Below are 18,872 nucleotides of genomic sequence, written 5' to 3'. Positions count from 1 at the left end.
AGGCCTGTGCGAGCGCCTGGCGTCATTCACGGAAAAAGGCATAGAAAAATGATATTTCCCCAAGGAAAAGGTGAATTTGAGTTCAATAGCGTAATAGACGTTTTGTAACCCAATCTCTATAACTTTTATTACTGCCTGGAGTTTCGGCATGTATTGGTTAACTACGCACGCCGCAAGGCCCGAAATTTATCCGGTTACACCGTCATCCTGTGGGCCAAGCTCGGAAGGCGCGCGAGCAGCGGCAGCTAAGCGCGCAATTTCGGTATCCCGCGATAAGAAAATTGTCGCACGTTTCACGGGCGTGCGAGGCCGCATCCGACAGCAAAATGCGGAGGCACGCTCCGTCGAGCGCGCTGTCTACACGGCGACCGGCCACAGGCGAAAAAGCAGTGAAAGCGAGCTGCGCACCGCCTGTCGTTAACCGCCGTAAACATACCGGGAGCATTATCTCGCACCCGATGGCTATCGCTTCGCGGCGCATACGGCAGTCCAAGCCACGCGCTCCGTCATTCGTGTTAAGTCTGTGGGCGCCTGTACTACATTGTGCAGAAAAACCGTTCAGAAAGACAGCCTGTTTTCGTAATCAAATATTCGGCAATCTGTGCAGTTATTTTGAAATTAAAGTTATGCGCTTTCAATTTGGTAAGGAGACGGCGCGCGACTATTTCAACTGTTTAGCAGCAATCTAAGAAGAGGCAGTCATTAATGTGCTGCTTATCAGTTGTGAAGGCTAAATTGTAAATAAACAGCAAGATAAAAAATTCTGGAACCATGTTGGCTGGGACCTAGGAGATTGGTTAAATAAGTCGTAATTCATCTATACATAAGATGCTTCATAACTTTGCAGGTTGCACTAGGCAAGGAAACGGGTCTGTAGCTCTTGAAGGAATTTCGCATTCCACTCTGACACATGGGAGAGAATCGCGTGAACTTCCAATCAGCAGTCAAGATGACTTCACTGAGAGTCTTCTGGAAGAACCGGGAGAAAGCATATCGCATCCGCGCAGGAATGTGATCACGAACACATACCTTGACCTAGTTCACATTTTCTCGTAAATTACAGACGCTATCGATACAAAAGGTGACTTCGGACATTTTATCTCTTTTAAAGACATTGTAAACCTCACAGCACGTGAGCTGGACGGTTTGAAAAATAATGGCTAAACAATTTAAGTCTGTACTCATTAGGTTTGTCAACTGTAACCTACAATACCTAAAATAGACGAATATAGGTTCCCTCAAGCTGTTTCACTTAGCTCGACAGTCGACCAGTGAATATCCGGAAGGTTAGCCCCCCCTCCCCCTTCCCCCAAGGAACAAGGAATTCATTACTAATAGTTGCAACAGAATTGAACAAAAAATTGTCGTTGTACATGCAGACCAGGAGGCTTTTGACATTACTCAAGAACCAGTGCTTTTCTGTTCGGAAACCTTGTTTTGCAAACAAATCGATTGAGTTGTATAATCAGGAAATTCCAGTTGGACGCATGGGATATTGTTCTGAACAGGAACAAGCGCCGCTTCACTATGTGCCCACTGGTGTCGTGGAAAACACTGGCCCGTGCCAGAAAACAGTTAATTACTTGAGACAGTCAGGTCAAAGCAAAGATTCTCTGCACAAGACGGTGCTCAGTTGGATAGTACAAAGAAGAAATTCAAAGTCACCGAACTTAATTTTTAAACTGCGGCGGTTGATTGAGAAAACTTTGACAGGGGACTTCATGGCATGAACACTAGTTCGTAATTCCTCCCGTACAACATCATCTTGACTCTCCCATTGAAAGCGCTCGCTCCACAAGTGGAGCGTATGCAATTTAAGTGGTTTCAAGTCTAATTCGGTGTTTCGCTTGGCATAAGCCCACAGTTTTTTTCGCTTATCGCAGGCAGTATAGGAAAAGTCTTGAGATATTGTGGCACTCGTTCTCTTGAGGTTTTATGGTTATGTGAACACGGTCTGGTGGGCTTTAAAAATTAAAACGAACAAGGTGGGCCGGTTTTGTTCTTCGGAAATGTACCCAGCCTGTGAGCACCCGATGTAACCAGCCTTAGATGTCAAGCTTCGTAGTGCATGGCCTTATAATGCGCTCGTTAGATTTCGCTTTAGTCCCATTGACATCAGAATTCGTTAAGGCATATAAAACCAAATTATAACGCCTTTCACGATTTTACGAGTCCTCCATTCTTTAATAATTCTTGTCAATACTTCGTGATCGTAGTTGCTGATCTTCAAAGTTGGTTGAGGCTTTTTGAATTTTATTAAGCTTCTGTAGCCTGCTTTCGAATCAGTCACGCGTCTGGTAAGCTAATAATTTGGAAGGTATTGCATTTTGTCGATTCAACAGTTCTTTACTTTTTTCAGTAGTTCGTGGACAACGGGTTGACTCAATATTCGAGCCATCACGCACAAAATTAGTAGATGAAGTGCCAGGCTACGAAAAAGTGAAAAAATGCCTCTTAAAAAGCACATGATTCCGACTAAAAACCCTTTCACCAACAAGAAAAATATAAACCATGTGGGGTGGAACCGGCAAAATGTGCCACGTTTTCAAAGTGAAAAAAAACAACAACCGGTGTGAGCAGTAAAAACTTGAAATAAGGGAGCAAATTACTCATTGGAACCCACCCATGCGTGGCCATGCGGCTACAGAGTAAATCTATAGAGCACCCACAGAAGCTTTCTAGTTTTTTTTTTTCCTTGAACCATGCAGTTTCTGTGGAAGCTGTAGAGCTCTCCTCTGTAGCCATATGGCTGCGCTTGGGCGGTTGCCAATATGTAATATGCTCCTTTATTACAAACTTACTTCACATTGGGGGATTCCCGTAAACATATGACGAACAGTGAAAACTAGTGTAAGGGGGACCGCCATCTGGCCGGTTCGACGCATCATTGCTGCAGTGCTACTCTGGTGATTTGTTCACCCACAATTAGCAGTGTCGACGCTCACTTGATAATGTTGACTGTTGTAACCCGAATTTCAGACATTCCTATCGAAAACGACCAGTACCAGGCAGACGTCGCTGAAGCAAAATATATCAGGATGGAGTGAAGAGGAAATATTCGCCAAGAAAACTAGTTCGCACCATCGCCGTGTCGCCGGTTCACAGTCCCAGGTTCAACGTCCCGGTGCCAAGCGGTAGACATTTTCAAAAAGGAGAACGTGGTATCACTCTTAAGCTGCGATTGGCGTTGCTATGCGCGTGACTTTTTTTTCGCATAACGACGTTCGGTTTCAGAGCATAAAAAGCTTAAACACCGCGCAGTTGCCAACTCTGATACCCTCTGTGGGCCTGCGGCGTGGATCCGCGCGGTCGACAGCAGCACGTGCCCAATACGGGAGCCGAGAGAGGCGGTTTTCCCACGCTCGGGCCGAACATTTCGTTCGCGCAGTCCCAATGCCTGCCAGACGTCATTTGCCTTTTTCTGCAAACGGACTGTGGAACTTCATCCGGCATGCGTGGAGGCAAACAAGTCACGTGGTAAGACCCGCGGGACGCTCTGAACAGCGTGCATACGCGAGGTGGAAGCTCATCGTAACGCCGTGGCCCTAACGCTGCGCGAAAATCGTGTCCCGGGGCCGACTTTGCGGAGTTCATTAAACGTGCGCTGCGTGAAGGGAGCGAGGCTTTTTCCCACAGAATGGGCGGCTTTGTTGGGCCGAGGGACCCTCCCGCGGGGCAGACGGATTATCACGACGGGCGAGCGAAGGTGAAAGCCGCAAACAGCGACACGTGACCGCGAAGCAGTCCCCGCATCTAGTTTTGGGTTCATGTTTGCGTGTGTGCTTGCATCTGCGTGCGGAGCGGCACGTTTTATGGAGACAAGAACTTAAAACCTCAGCACTGACCCTGACGACGACCTTTCGCTGTCACCGTCTCCGCCTTTTTGTAGCTGTAATCGCATCCACGCTCTTTGTCCCGCGCTGGAACTCAGGCCTGCCTTTTAAGTTTGTAAACAGTTTTCTGGGAGCGCAGCATGGCAGAGACGAGTTTTCGCCACTTATTACACCAGAGAGCTATAGCGTCATGTTCACTGCGAAGCTGCAAAAAAAAAAAAACACTGCCTCAGTGTTCGAGTTATGAGCGTTAGCTATGGGTTCGTCACGGGTTTACATCCGCGTGCTCAGCAAACGTGCAGAAGACCAAATCCAAACATCCGTGGAAGCTTCCTTTGCAGAAAAATTCCTCCTAAGACACAAGCAGCGCCATCTACGTCATGGATTTTGCACTACTTATGGGATTTACAGCCACGTTCACTATAGCCGGTATATCTCCTCGTTATATCAGTTACTAAATTTAATAACGTGCGCATAACAACACGACAAACCGTTTGACACCATCCGGAACCCCCTGCGACAAACAGTTCGACCGTAATGGCCGTCTGTAGGTCCTCGAAATGCACGGTTTGGGGACGGAAAGGTCGTTGATGCGAATCTCTCACGTACTTTAGTTTTCATTTCAATAGTAATTTTATCAGTAACATGCCAAGTCATTTGAGACCACTTGTAACTCTCTGCGTCAAACGGGTGGCCTCCCCAAATTTTATTCAAATGGAAGTTGTGGCACATACTGGCACATATACAACGGATCGAAAGTGAAGGTATGAATTAAGGCGCTACGCGCCCACTGTTGCAATGCGATATAGTGTGGGCACGTGGTTACTGTTTTGGTCAACTGGACCTTCATTGCAGACAGACGCGTCCACGACAAACGTTAGTAGTAAGAGGTAACGCTCAGGTTCCGGGACTGAAGTGAAGAAAACAGTTACAAGGCGGCTGAGGGGAGCAAGAGCTGTGGCTGTTATGCGGACCTCGCTCAGTGATGCTGTCTGTTTCAGCGAACTCGGCCAGTAATTAAAAAAATACTTTCTGAAGCATAAAGATTGGTTTGACGGCTCAGTAATACCACTGTTAGTGACGCAGTTGTAGACGCGCCGAAGCGGAAAAAGGCAAATAGTAATATCAGATGCAGCGTGCCGTAGTGCTCAAATCGTGACATATTAGGAAGCCTCCATGCATTCCCCAAGGAGAACAAACTGAAAAAATTGTGGGCTGTAAAGATGCGTATCGGTGAGAAAGTCACCGCCGAGATGTTTGCAGCGAGCACTTCAAGCAGGAAGACTACTTCTGGAGCGCCCTTGGTAGATTTTTTGCCCAGAGTCGTTCAGTTGTTATGTTGCTGTAAACTTTGTGAGACTGTAATGTTTTTTTTTTTACAAGACAACCTAAAGCTTCATTACAGAGTTCGAAGAAAGGGGTCGTGCCGTCGCCTAAAGTACCTGCGCGGACGCACGAAAAGCAAGTAACACCCAGACCAAGGAGACGAAAGGTGGCAGCGGCCGGTCTTGGTACGTACTGCACTTTTATGTTTATTTTTTAGAGAAATATTGCTTTCTGCGCCTGATCTAGGCCTTCATTCGCGGTGCAAACATTCGAGAAATTTTTCCAGTCAATGGATTCGTATACGCTTGGTACGCGGATCTTTGTAGTAAACTTAACTGTGTCATTGATTCCACTGACATATTGCAAAGCTTTCGCAAATGCGTACGTGTCGCTATTGGTATGCTAAACAGGACTGCGACTGGTTACGGGTCTTGCAGGAAAGAGCCATTCAGATGATATGCCGCCTGTTGAGGGTCAGGTGGAATTTTGCGCCTGTGGTCCTTCAGCCGCTCCATGTTCAGCAGACTGCACTCAAATCACGGGCTAATCTTACTAATCTTGAAAAGCGACGCTGCATCTTCAGGCTGTGCCTTTTTCACAAATTCTACCATACGCCACTCAATGTTTCAGCAATCTTACCACTTCATCGACAGTCAAGCCGCACCAGCCATCCTAAAGCCGTCTATCCGCCCCCAGCACAGACCACAGCACATCTTCGTTCGTTTTTTGTTCAGACCGCTCGGGACTGGAACAAACTGCCTGTCGACGCTGTGCGCCACTCCGACCCACATTCCTTCAAGACTGCCATCGAACCACTCTTCACTTGAACATTATGCCCATCCCTCATGTAATACCCCACACCAAGGGGCATTTGAGGTACTAATAATAAATAATAAATAATAAATAAATAAATAAAACTGCCGTGAGTATTCATTCAGGAAAGCGTTGCGCGGTTTGTTCTCTTGAATCTTGGCCACTGAGCATGCACAAATTGCTTAAGCTGTGCCTTATCTTGTTTGCAACTACGCCACCGGCAATGGTCCACAATGCCGAGAACTTGGTTTCATGCTGAGAGGCGACAGTTTTGAACATGATCACATACGCAGGACATGCCACCTGAAATTTCAGCTGCTACTCGGGCGTGTTTCTGTATTCGTCATTCCAATTCTGTGCAGTCTGTAAACAAGTGCATATGCTTCTCTTATGAAACTCTTAAAGCGTGCGTGTCTTGTTGTCTATGTACCACAGATCGGCCACTCCAATTATGTTTTACTGCAATATCCTGTGGTCCAAGTTCCAATGTAGTAAATGAAGAATCGGCAACACGTGAGTTTACCACAATTGTAACAGAAGGCGTATCAAGCACACTTCATAACATCCACAGCAGCATTACTTTGCCCGTGTTACAAAGCTGCATCCTCTTAGCCTATCAATCCTGCCTCCTTCGCCCAGTTCCGACAAATATTTTCTCCACCACGGAATCTTTTTTCTCTACGACTTCCGTTTAGATTCATCTTGCCCCAGCTGTCTTTTCCTCTGTACTAACCTCTAACACCGCCTCCTCCGTTTACCTGTTGCTATCCAATCACCCTTACCCCGGCCTTTTCCCACCTCTTGCCAATCCTCACCGGAACTGGCCTTGGTGCGTCAACCCACCGACTTCCTGGGTGCTTAATTTGCCGCAAAATAAAGTCATTTACTACGACTAGTACTGCGAATGCGAATATTACTGCTACAACTACTATACTACTCATCATCAGCCTGACTACGCCCACTGCCGGGCAAAGGCCTCTCACACGTCTCTCCAATTAACCAAGTCCTTTGCGAGCTATGGCCATCATATCTCCGCAAACTTCTTAATCTACAACTGCAAATACTACTCCTCTATTTTCATTTCAGGACACACAGAAGCGGAGGCGTACAACCTCCTGCATAAGTTACAGAAATCGCCTGAAGCGGACACGACAGTGCAGGCCAATGTACCACATTAGATGGCACAGATGTTTTGATCACAGAACTTCTTACAACACATTTCAAGCTGATTGAATTCAGTGGAATTCCGAATATGAACATGAAAAAAACTTCCAGGCGGCAATACCAGGCCAGAACCAACCTATGAGAGTAGTCGGTGCAGAAGTACGAAGTTCACTCAGTGGCTTGAGATTTTATAGCCAAAAAGAAGGAGGCGGAAGGAAAGAATTTCCGAGAGGCGGGCACGGCTTATGGCCGAAAGCAATTAGTACAGGGATAGAGGGATCATGTGACCCTTATGGAGCATCAGTAGGCCCTCTTCCCTTAGAACCCATCTTTCCACGGGTCTATGGACACGCGCTAAACGCCGCAGCTCTGGCAGCTGCTGAGAGGGTAAGGGCTTAAGACATTGACGACGTACATGTGCTTGCCAGGCTTGTACCGTAACTTGCACGAACCAAGTAAAATGACCCATTCCTGTATTTGAGCCGCTGCCACGGCGGACGTCTGCCCTGCTTTAGGAGGCCCAGCATGGGCTGATGGTCTGTCAGTGGCGTGATGGTCTGTCAGTGGCGTGATGGTCTGTCAGTGGCGTGATGGTCTGTCAGTGGCGTGATGGTCTGTCAGTGGCGTGATGGTCTGTCAGTGGCGTGATGGTCTGTCAGTGGCGTGATGGTCTGTCAGTGGCGTGATGGTCTGTCAGTGGCGTGATGGTCTGTCAGTGGCGTGATGGTCGGTCAGTGGCGTGATGGTCGGTCAGTGGCGTGATGGTCTGTCAGTGGCGTGATGGTCTGTCAGTGGCGTGATGGTCTGTCAGTGGCGTGATGGTCTCAGTGGCTGAGGAGGTAGTGTCGAAAACGCTAGACACCGAAAACCAGTGCTAAAGGCTTTCGCTCGATGTCGAGAGTAATTATTTTCCGCGGTGAAACCCGATGGGGCGATGTTCACCGTTTATCCGGTGGAAAGCAACTGCCCCGACACCGTAGGGCGATGCATCGCGTTCCAAGAACAGCTCGTCCTTGGGGTCGAAGTGCATGAGCACAGGAGCTGCACACAGGGCCTTCTTCGCTAACCAGAACGCCTCGTTTGCCTTAGAACTCCATACCCACTTACACCCCCTTCTCGAGCAGTCGGTAGAGGGGGCTAGCGGCGCAGCTATGTCAGGAAAAAACTTAGCACGTTACCACGCCCAGAAAAGAGCGTAGCTCGCTCACAATTTCGGGAGCGAGGGCTAACCTGATGGTATCAACGTTTTTTTCCTACGGGATGTAGGCTGTTCGCATCGATGCAGTAACCCACACATAACACCGCTGGCTCGTTAAATTGGCACTTGTCGGCACGCAACTTGATGCCGTGCTCGCGGAAGCGTTCAAGAACGTGCCCGAGATTATGTTGATCATTTTGGATTTCAGCAATCAGTATGTGATCCAAGCACGATTGTACTCCTGGCAAGCCTTGCAGAACAGTTTTTGTGCGCCTTTGGAATATTGCCGGTGGTGACGCAATCCCAAAAGGCAAGCTATTGAAACAAAGCACCCCTTTCTGGGTGTTGATAACGGCAAGCTGGCGGGAGACATCTAGTGCATTGGGATTGTACACATCACGCAAGTCCATAATGCTCAATCGCTGTCCTCCTCCCAACTGTGCCACGAAAATCATCGATAAATGGCAGAGGGTAATGTTTCATTTCACAAACTTTGTGTAGTGAAACCTCACCGCGCCCACATATTCGGACTCGTCCACCTTTCTTCGGAACAGGCACTATAGACCAGATTCTTTTACCCTCACACGCAGGCTGCTGGCGCGCCCCTACTCTCGACACCAGTCGCCATCTATCGGCGCGCGCGGCCCGATGGGCTGCGGGTCGCGCCGGCGCCGCGCGTAGAATGCATGTTTATCTGTTCGCTTCTGTCGTAGTGCTTCATCATAACGTATGAGGGTGTGTGCTGTGCGTCACTACTCACATTTTCCCTCTACCAGACAGTACTGCGGTTATCTTGCGCGCAGTTAGTCGTTAACGTGACATCTCCGAGTTTTTTTTCCGTTCATTTAGATACGAGTAAGTGCTGCGAGGAAGTGCGCGTCTGTCTCGTTGTTTGTGCCCACCATGATGATATTGATATTGATGATCAGCGCTCGTGTCCTGTCTTCACCTTTTCTGTGTCTCGTTTTTCGCGCTACGTTTTTCAATGACGATATTCTGCTGGCTCAGGATTCTAAACGCTGGCACCGCAGCGGCGACGCTGCTCCACCGAGCCGCTGATGCGGCGGCGTTGCTCAGAGAAATTCTGGAATAGAATTGCAAACAGCAAGGATTTTTCCCGCGGAGTAGTCGGCCAGGTAGCGTACGGACTGGAAACCGGCACTTCTAAGCAGATTTCTGCGCCGGCGTGTCGTTTGTTGCCGTCTTTTACGTGCGCTATCATCTATGATAATTTTAGGCACATGAATGGGGATTTATTGATTTGATTCAGTGGTGTAGTAACTGGATAGGCGAGCTGCAGACTGAAGGTTGTCCCGACGAAGCGCGTGTTTTCGATTACCTGCTTGCGCTGAACTTGCTCTAGTTCCCATTAAACACATTTCACGCACAGGATTGTAAGCATGACCGCTACCGATTTCAGTTGCTCTTTCCGCACGCATGTCATAGGGATCAAGGGGGGGGGGGGGGGGGGGGTAAAGGGTTTACCATAGTGTCTTTCTGCTTTTGCTATCTACCTTAATCATAGGAAAATATGCGCGATTTTAATACATTCATTCACACTTAGCCAAACGCCTACGCAACGCTGTCACACGCGGCGAGAGCTACCGAATAATAAAATGAACGCGACTTCGGACCTCAGAATTCGTGAAAGCTGGATTCGCTGCTAATATCTAGTCAAGCTTTGATAATTTGAGCAAAAGTACGTTTTTATGCACCAGGTTGCATAAACCATGACGAATTTTGTTTTTTGTTGCCGCTGCGACTCAGTTAAGCTCACAGCGGTAATTTGTTGATAAACTGGCGCACCACGCATGCGACAAGAAAGCCCTGTTTGTGGGTGGTACTTTATGGCCGAAGGATTAAGAGTGCATGGGAATTGGAACTGCATGCTAGCCGCACACCTAATACTTGATATTGAACAAAAAGTTTTTTATTTTGCAGTGGAGCACCAAGACGGTAGCGATATAAGCACAAGCGCGTTCGAAGCGTCAGCACAATTCACGTGAATGTCAAACTAAATGACCTTAAAACGCATCAGTGTGCTAACTTTGATAACGTGGATACTTCCTGAAACACAGCCACGCTACGGAAGTATGCTCGGCAATGTTTTTTAGCGCCCGAAGCGCGGCTATATGCATGCGCGGCCGCGGAGCTGCCGCAGCCCCGCAGTCCCCAAAGAAACACCCGCCCCGCGGCGCACCAGTCGGTGGAAAATGGCCGCGCCCAGGCGCGGCTCTGGATTCTGGTCTATAGGAGTGGCCGTCTCTCCATGACTGACACGGGATATTGTGTCAGCTGCCACAAGCCTGTCTAGTTCCTCTGAAACTTTATGACGGAGTGCATAAGCTACTCGTACTTTTCTCGCCTAGCAAAACTGTGGCTGCGCTTCCGGCTAGACGTGCAGCTGCACTGGTGGACCTTCCATGCTTCCCAGGGCCTCCGTGAATAGATCTGCGCAGTCCTCAAGAACACGAGGATCAGCCGCAGGGGTCGAGCTTTGTTCCTGTGGCGAAGGAAGAAGCACTGCTTCTCCTTCCGGTTTTAGTTTCCGTGACAAATCGCGGCCGCACAGTAGGGGGGCCCTAGCAATCCAAAACGATGTGGTTACAATAGACAGCTGGTGTCTTAAAAGCCACATACATTGGCAATACTCCGAGCACCAGCAGTCTTCCTAGATAGCAAGACAATTTAATATCCGGCTTCTGCAGCTCTGGCCATTGAACACTGTAAACACAAATAAGCCCAAATAGGAGTATAAATGGCTAGTGTCCGCTTTTAAACTCCTTTTTGAAAATTGCGCAATCGACTTTAAGTTGTAAAAAAGAGGAAATCCTCCTTTTTTACTGCCGTCGCGAAATCGAGGAGTAAAATAAAGCATTTACATGATTTTACTACTTTTCCAAGCAGGAGTATGTCGGCTTCAATACTCCTTCAGGCCGTTTATGCACTCCTTAGTGTCTGCCCGCCGCCTAGTGGCAGCTGCCGGTGCGCTGCACTTGCAGGTGACGACGCCGGCTCTGTCGTCGCTGCCTGCTCGCCTCTGCTTTTGCTGCTTCACGCACGTTTGTCATGTTACAAGACACCGGATCGCCGCAACCTCGCGACAGTGCCGCAGACAGTGCCTGTGAAGCCCCCAGTGTATTCGGAGAACGCTTGGTGTTGCATCGCCTGCGACGGCAGTCTGCGAGAGGCTTAGCCAGCCGAGCTCAGCCGAGCCAACATGGCGGTGTGTGACGCGTCGACCTCCCCGAAGCCGCCAGTTTGCCACCCGCTCCTTTGCGCGCTCTTGTCGTGACGTAAGACTGGACATCATCGACCTTAGCAGCAACGTGCTGCAATGAACGTCTCACTCAAGCCAGCAATATGTGCAGAAGCAGCGGCTAGTCATTCATTGTCTCCGCAGCATACAAGTGTTGGCTGCTGCCGTTTCGCCGCGCCGACATGGCGATGTGTGTGTGACGCACCAGTTTTCTCGACATCGTCGGCCCCTCGTTCTTTCGCTGTATTGCAAAAATACTAAAGACTGGATTATCATCGTCGTGTGTTCTGGTAAGCAGTATTAAACTCTCCTTTGATGCCATAGACGCGCATGCACTTAACGCCGCTCCCTTTTCAGTGTGCGTAGACTTGCTGTGAACCACGGGTGCGCCGAGATGAAAGGCTTAACGAGAACAGCAAAACAGCAAAGGCTTCATTGTGGTCCGGTGGAGCCAACTCACACAGCAGGCATGAAGTAAGTATCTGAGAAATTTGTTGTTGCACGCGGCTGAAAAAAAGAGTGTGGCACTGCAGTCGTGGCTGTTACGCTAACATGTACAGCTGGAAGTACGGTCAGTTCTTCTAGGGACCAAATTTTCTTCATGCGTTCACGCCCCATGTATATGGAAAAGCTGTACAGGCAATGACAGGTGAAAATGCACGGCGTTGGGGTCTGTGAATTTTTGTCACGTTATTACGAACAGTGCTGAGAACCCTGCCCTAATCGGTTGCTTCCTTTCCTGTGTTTTAAGAGGGCCTTGTTATGCAAACAATGCAAGCGATTTTATTCTTTTCAGTCATAGCACAGGACATGACGACGCCTTAGCGCTCACGGAGATTAGCTAAACTGTTACATTTTCCGAGTTGGTGGCATCTTAACGTCGCAGCGATTTTCGGCAGCGGACATGAGGTTTCAACCATACTGAACGCTGCCTTTTCTGGATGGTTAGGCGTCTAGTTTCAAAATGTGGTACCTTGTAAGCTCTTCGCATTTGAAAAATGTTAAAAGAAGTTTCCACTTCGCGTGCAGTTTCCGAACACATTCCATTACGTGAAACTCGTGGAGGCAAGCGTTCCGGTTCAGACTGCTGATCCCAGGAAGGCAGCGAAAGAAAAAGAATAAAGCAGACGCCAGTGTACAAGATCCCCTGCTCGTGCTGGACGTAGTACATTGGCGAAAGCAAGCATTTCCCAGAAAAACTGAAGCAGCACAAAGCGGATGCCAAACAAATGAACAAGGAAGGAAGCGCGGGTTGACAAGACTGACTTCGAGGGAACTCTCCTTGCATCAACTGTCTACGATCAGTGACCCGGCGGATGGCTAACCGAAGGCTTAAAAAAAGGCAAGCTGTGACTCACTCGCAGTCACACCTGCTGAAAGAAACCAGTCACACAAGACGACGGACAAGAAGAGTGTACACACCACCGTCGTCTTGTGTGACTGGTTTTTTTCCGTTTACAATGTACCAACTGGCCCGCATTTCAACCCTTCTGGTGAAAGAACCAAGAAGATTCCGAAACATGTTTTTTTTTTCATTGGCGTTCTTTCCCGAAAGTATATTCCTTTCCCAGCCAGATAGGCCTGTGTAGAATGTTTTCTTTTGAACCCTGGCCACGAATGTGAGGGCAAAGCTTAACAGAAGACAGGTGGCGGCGGGAGGGTGGGTCTGTTGGTAGCTTTCTATTCCTAACAATGCCTGCTATGTCAGTCACCCTTGCCCTGCCTTTGACCTATACACAGAATGACGACGTCCTGAAAATGCGTAGCTGCGGGCTCTCCCATCAAGGAAATTGCATGTAAGCTTCCGCTGCGTGTATGCAAAGCGCTGTCTTTTGTTTGCATGTTTTGATTTCAGTAATTGGTTCTGATATGGTGCCTGAAAAGCATGAGGAACCTCTGACAAGTAAAAAAAAAATTATATCTCGAGGCCTCTTTCGGTGCAGGAACGCAGCCAAAGGCAGCGCGAATGCGCAGGTGCCTCAGTAAGACCATTTTATTTTTTTAAGTTTTATGCTTTGTGGAAAAAATGTTCCCTATCGATGCTGCTTCCCATTCGCCGTATTGCCTTAATGTTTACGAAAGCGGCTCTCTGGAATTTGTGATTCCCTGAAAACCGCGTTTAGCCGCTGTCATCCGACAGGATACAGGTATGTATTAGCTAGTTGATTACCTACTATGTTCTACTAGGTAATCTTTAGTCATGAAAAACGTTTAAACTTCAATAATACCTACTTTATTTAAAAGTGCACTCTGAACGGCTTTGGGACGTTGACTTCTACACTTGAAGCACGTCATACTTCAAGCTTAGAGGTGCAATTCCTCTGATGCATTTTTTTTTCTAATCTTTCTTTCAGAAGGAGCCCGTATGTTGACAGCGAAGCATTTCAAGGTTCCCTCCTTGCTTTCAAGTGTGGCATCTCTATTTTCATTCCTTTGGGTATTTAAATTATGTACCCAAAGACAGCGTGGGTTAAGGCACTCTTCTTTTCTACAGGGGCCAAGACGTAGGTTCTCTGTAACCGTCGAAAGCAAGCTGCCGAACACATGTCTCAAATGTTTTGTACCCAATAAAATATTGTTTGAAATAAATCACTGTAAGTTCATCGACGCATTTATCCTGGAATATCAAGCTCTAAAATGAGCCTTCCATACGAATACTTTATTTCAAATCGGCTTCCGCATCAAGTGAAGTAATATACTCGTCTGGGAATCATAAATGTAACCCTATAGTAAGAAAAATTTCTCGAAAAAATTCCTGCCGGAACTACTTAAAAGGAACAGGCACGTACTCCTGAAATGTACTATAAAAGTAGCTGCAAAGGAGTATATAATACTTCTATTAATTGCCATGCTAACTCCTTTGTGATCACAACTTTACTCCTAAATAAACTCCCGTCTGCAGAGCGGTAACACTTTACTCCTTCTAGCACTCCGAAAGTACCCCTTCAAGCAGAGGAGTAGACGATATACTCCTATTCTGAGGAGTATAAAAACCCCTTTTCGGGAGTGCGCTACGCGATGAGCCATTTACTCCTATCCGGGTGTTTTTCGGTTTGCAGTGAATACTGTGCGCTTCGTAGGTTGGTATAAGGACGACACATACTGACAAACCAGTATCAGCGCCTCGTTCAGTGGTTACGGCGCTCGGCTGCTGACCAGAAAGACGCGGGTTCGATCCCGGCCGCGGCGGCCGAATTTCGATGGAGGCGAAATTCAAGACGGAAGACCCGAGCTTCCCCGAGTAGTCCTGGCCAACTTGAGTTCAACCAAAGCATCAAGACGCCCATGTACTGTGCGAGGTCAGTACACGTTAAAGAACCCCAAGTGATCGAAATTTCCCGAACCCTTCACTACGGCGTCCCTCATACCCTGATTCGCTTTGGGACGTTAAACAGCAATAAACTAAACTAAACCATTATCAACGTCCATTAACACCTGTACGGCGTTACAGGGGAAAAGCGTGTGTAATCGGCGGCAGCAGGTATTCTTTCGGAATGACTGACCATAGCGGGGCCGCACTGGCTTCGCTATCGCTATCTGCGAGCGCTGGGACATTCACCTACCAGTTTCTTGTTTTTGAGCGCATTGGAGTCAAGTGTCCTTGTATCCCACTACTGTAACAGCGTCGATGACGCATAGAACGGGCGGAGCTTTTATGGCCCTTATTTCCAACATTCGCAGTGCTTATCACTCACGTACGGGTTGGCAGGCCAACGACGCGGTGCTTGTAATGCTATAACATCGGCCAAGCCTATTCAGCTGCTTATCCTCGGGTAATGAAGCTCTGAATTTTCGGACGCTAACGCAAGCGTTTTTGCTTCTGCTAGTGCAAAGTCCGTATTTGGCAGCAACTGCTTTTGAAGGTTCCTGGAACGGACGCCAGATACGATACGGTCCCTCAACATCCTGTTTAGCATCCTTCCGAAGTTGCAGTTCTGTGCAATGCGTCGTATTTCGACAATGAACGCCTGCACTAGTTCTCCTTACTGCTGCTGACAGTGAAAGAACTTGAAGCTTTCGGAAATCTAGTTCGGCTTAGGCCGGTAGTATTGTTTAGCTCATGCAGAACTGACTGACAGATCAGAGTTTGGCTTCTTCGGGGCGACTTGTCCACAAAGAATATCAGTAGGTCTTGACCCAAGTGCGGCGACTAGCAGGGCTCTTTTCTTGGCATGGTCAGCTATTTGGTTAGCTTCGAAATACGATTCAACTTTTAAGGGGTACGACTGCCACTTACATTTTCCTTAGTCGAACTCCGGGAGGTGGTGGGCCATGTTTTCGGAATGTCCGAGACCTGGACGCTGCACGCTGGAGAGCCTTTGTGTCCGGTGAATCCTCGTCGCCGCTGTAGCAAACGACTCGGCGGCAGCGCAGGGCTAGAACCAACCCAGGGAAGCAGACGGCGGAAAAGGCCGACGCTTATTCAGTGGCTTGGGATTTCACAGCCAAAAAAAAAAAAGAAAGCGGAGGAAGGAAAGATAACTGCCGAGAGGAGGGCGTGGCTTTTGGCGAAAAACGATTAGTAGAGCGATACAGGCAACAAATCACCCTGACGGAGCAGTTCAGTAGTTCGTAGCACTGAACATGATTGCCTGGCTCGTGGAGAGGCATGGAAGTGACAAGTTAGAAGCCACTTTGAAGGATAAAGTTCCGTCGGTGTTTATTAATTTGAAGGCAAGCGAATTCGTTTTCATCGGTTGGGGTGCTTTTTCAGTGCAGCGCATCATCCGTGCACGGGTATTTTGTTCACACACTTCCTCTTCTGGCAGCAATTTTGAAGCGAAAAGCTTCACTACCCGCACCACAGCCGCGCTTCGCGTGAGCTGTCGGAGCCAAGATTTGCCACAGCTCCGCATGCGCGAAACCGAGTGCGTCACACGCGGCACAAATAAAAAAGATAAATGAAAGACAAACAGTGCGCCAGGAAACTCTCATATCTCGACGGACACACGAACCGCGCCGTAAGGGAAGGAAAATGAAAAGAAAATTGATTTTATGGAAAGGAAACTACGCCTGCCTCTCTGATATCTCGGTGCATACCCGAACCGAGCAGTAAGGGCTTTAAGGAAAATGAAATGAAAATTAGTTTTAAGGAAAGGAAATGCCTGTCTCTCATATCTTGGTGTACACCCGAAAGGAATGGACAGCACAGTACATGTTTCGAAAGCAACCTTCCAAGACAGCACCGTATTCGCTACACGTGCGTCTCCTTCTCTGCCTCCGTACAGGCAGTGTGCGGACGGCCGAACGCCTCACCGTTATCGTGGTGCTCCCAGTGCATTGTGCGCCAACTGCGACAGCCATCACGCCAAACCAAGCACAACTGCAGCTTTTCACTTGTATATCCAGGCTTTACGAAAGCTAAGCCACTGCCTAATTTTTTGAATCAGCCATTGAATGGACATCAAATGATTAGGTGTTAAACGATACACCTCTGTACTTTGAGAAGTATAGTGGAATAAGAGAGGCTGTAGACTACAGAAATTTTAGTTGAACGGTCAAGTTGTATGACGTATCGCCTGCTATCATCCTCCCAGTATAAATCAACTTATATAGTTAAATTTATGTGTGTCAGTCAAAGAGGCAAAATCACTTTCGTTAGTGATGCATTTGGTGGATGAGTTTGGCAGGCAGAGCAGAACGGTAGATCTTAAAAACGATACTTAACATTTAAACGTTTAAAATTTACATGCTAGACGTTGCCATGTTCAGTTTCCAACAGTGGCCTGTCCGGAGCCAGAGATTTTTAGCACCCTCCCCTGCGCCACAGTTCTGACCGCCGCCTTGGTCAATTGCTCCGCAACCACCGGGGACTGAAAGCAGAGGGTTAAGTCGTTTTTTTCATTTAGGAGGTTGTGGCGAATTCCTTCACCAGGGTGGCCAAATCCTGTTTTGGTGAGGGAGCGTATTGCTGGTTCTGGTCATTGAGATTAAGCCGCAACCCACGCCTTGTTTACAATTCCATCGATAGCAGTTTTTTTTTAACCCGATAGAGAATAGCACGAAACAGGGATTCGAACCCCGGTCGTCTTGCACGCGAGGTCGATGCTCTACTTCTACGCCATCGCGAATCTTTCTCTTGGTATCGCTCCGCTGCGGTGGCGCAGTGGTTATGGCGCTCGGCTGCTGACCCTAAAGACTCGGGTACGATCCTGGCCGCGGAGGTCGAATTTCGATGAAGGCGAAATTATAGATACCCATGTACCGTGAGATATCATTGCACGTTAAAGAACGCCAGATGGTCGAAATTTCCGGAGCCCTTCACTACGGCGTCCCTCATAGCCTTAGTCGCTTTGGGACGCTAAACCCCCATAAACCTTAATCTCTTTCTACGCTATCGATGCTCTTCAGAACAATATGCCATTTTAATTAAAAAGTGGTAATAAATGATAAAGTAACCAAATGTACACTGCTAGACTTTTACTGCTGGGTTGTAGCCTCCCAAACACTTATTGAAGTATCATGAACGGAAAGCAAACAGATTAACTGAAAAAAGGAGGTTTCACATTGTTCCTGTTGGTGGCATTCAGGTTAACAGTGGGCCCAAAGGGGTTCTTTGTACCGGTGTTCGGAGCTCAAACCTGTTAAAGCGGCGGCGGTTTAGCGCTCATGCAGGAGAGACGGGAGCTCTTCTTGATCGATGTAGCTGTACAAGTTCATATGAGCGGCTGACGAACAACTTGAAACTCGGAAGTGAAAGCAAGAACGTACGTTTTCATCAACAACATCAAAAATGTGCTCGAGGGTAGCTGAAACACAGTGGTGAGGCCGAAATATACACGACCATCTCCATACCAGGCGACGTAGTTTGTTAAGAAGTTATGACGAAAGTAATATCTTTCTGGATCACCCCAGCGGAAGCAGCAGCGCAGCTATAGCGAAAATAAACGACTGGAAATGGCTGAACCATGCATTGCGGAAGAATAAGAAGACAAATAAAGGAGGACACAGGGACTGTTGTGCGCAATTTCCTCCGCATTTCTCTTTTTGCTGTAGTTTATATTGTGGCACCGACGAACTGTCGTTCTTTCAGCGCTTCCTTGTTTATTTACCTCTATAAAGTCGTAGTCGTAAGTGTATTATCGGCTTCGCTGCTCCGCAGTCCGCGTATGAATCTAAATGACGCTTTATGCAACGAATTGATGTACCAGATAACTTTTGTGTAGCAAAGACTGCGTCCGTTCTGAGGGAATGACGAAACAGCCAGCATTGAGAAATTATGATATTCGCCGATGTTTCCACCAAAATCGATCCTTATCAAAGATGCAGGACATCGGTA

At 47.9% G+C, this 18,872-nt stretch overlaps 1 long non-coding RNA gene across 1 annotated transcript; it reads left to right on the top strand.

Moving 5' to 3' along the window:
* Positions 1-11,074: 11,074 nt before the first annotated feature.
* Positions 11,075-14,182, top strand: LOC149356722 (uncharacterized). The gene is made up of 3 exons (XR_016289833.1): positions 11,075-11,883; positions 11,951-12,067; positions 13,948-14,182. It is a non-coding gene; the product is annotated as an uncharacterized LOC149356722 (long non-coding RNA).
* The last annotated feature ends 4,690 nt before the right edge of the window (positions 14,183-18,872 follow it).

Source organism: Amblyomma mixtum, chromosome 3, assembly GCF_055824585.1.
Source record: "Amblyomma mixtum isolate Tamu chromosome 3, ASM5582458v1, whole genome shotgun sequence".
NCBI classification, from domain to species: Eukaryota; Metazoa; Arthropoda; class Arachnida; order Ixodida; family Ixodidae; genus Amblyomma; species Amblyomma mixtum.
This window is presented reverse-complemented; position numbering and strand designations above follow the sequence as displayed.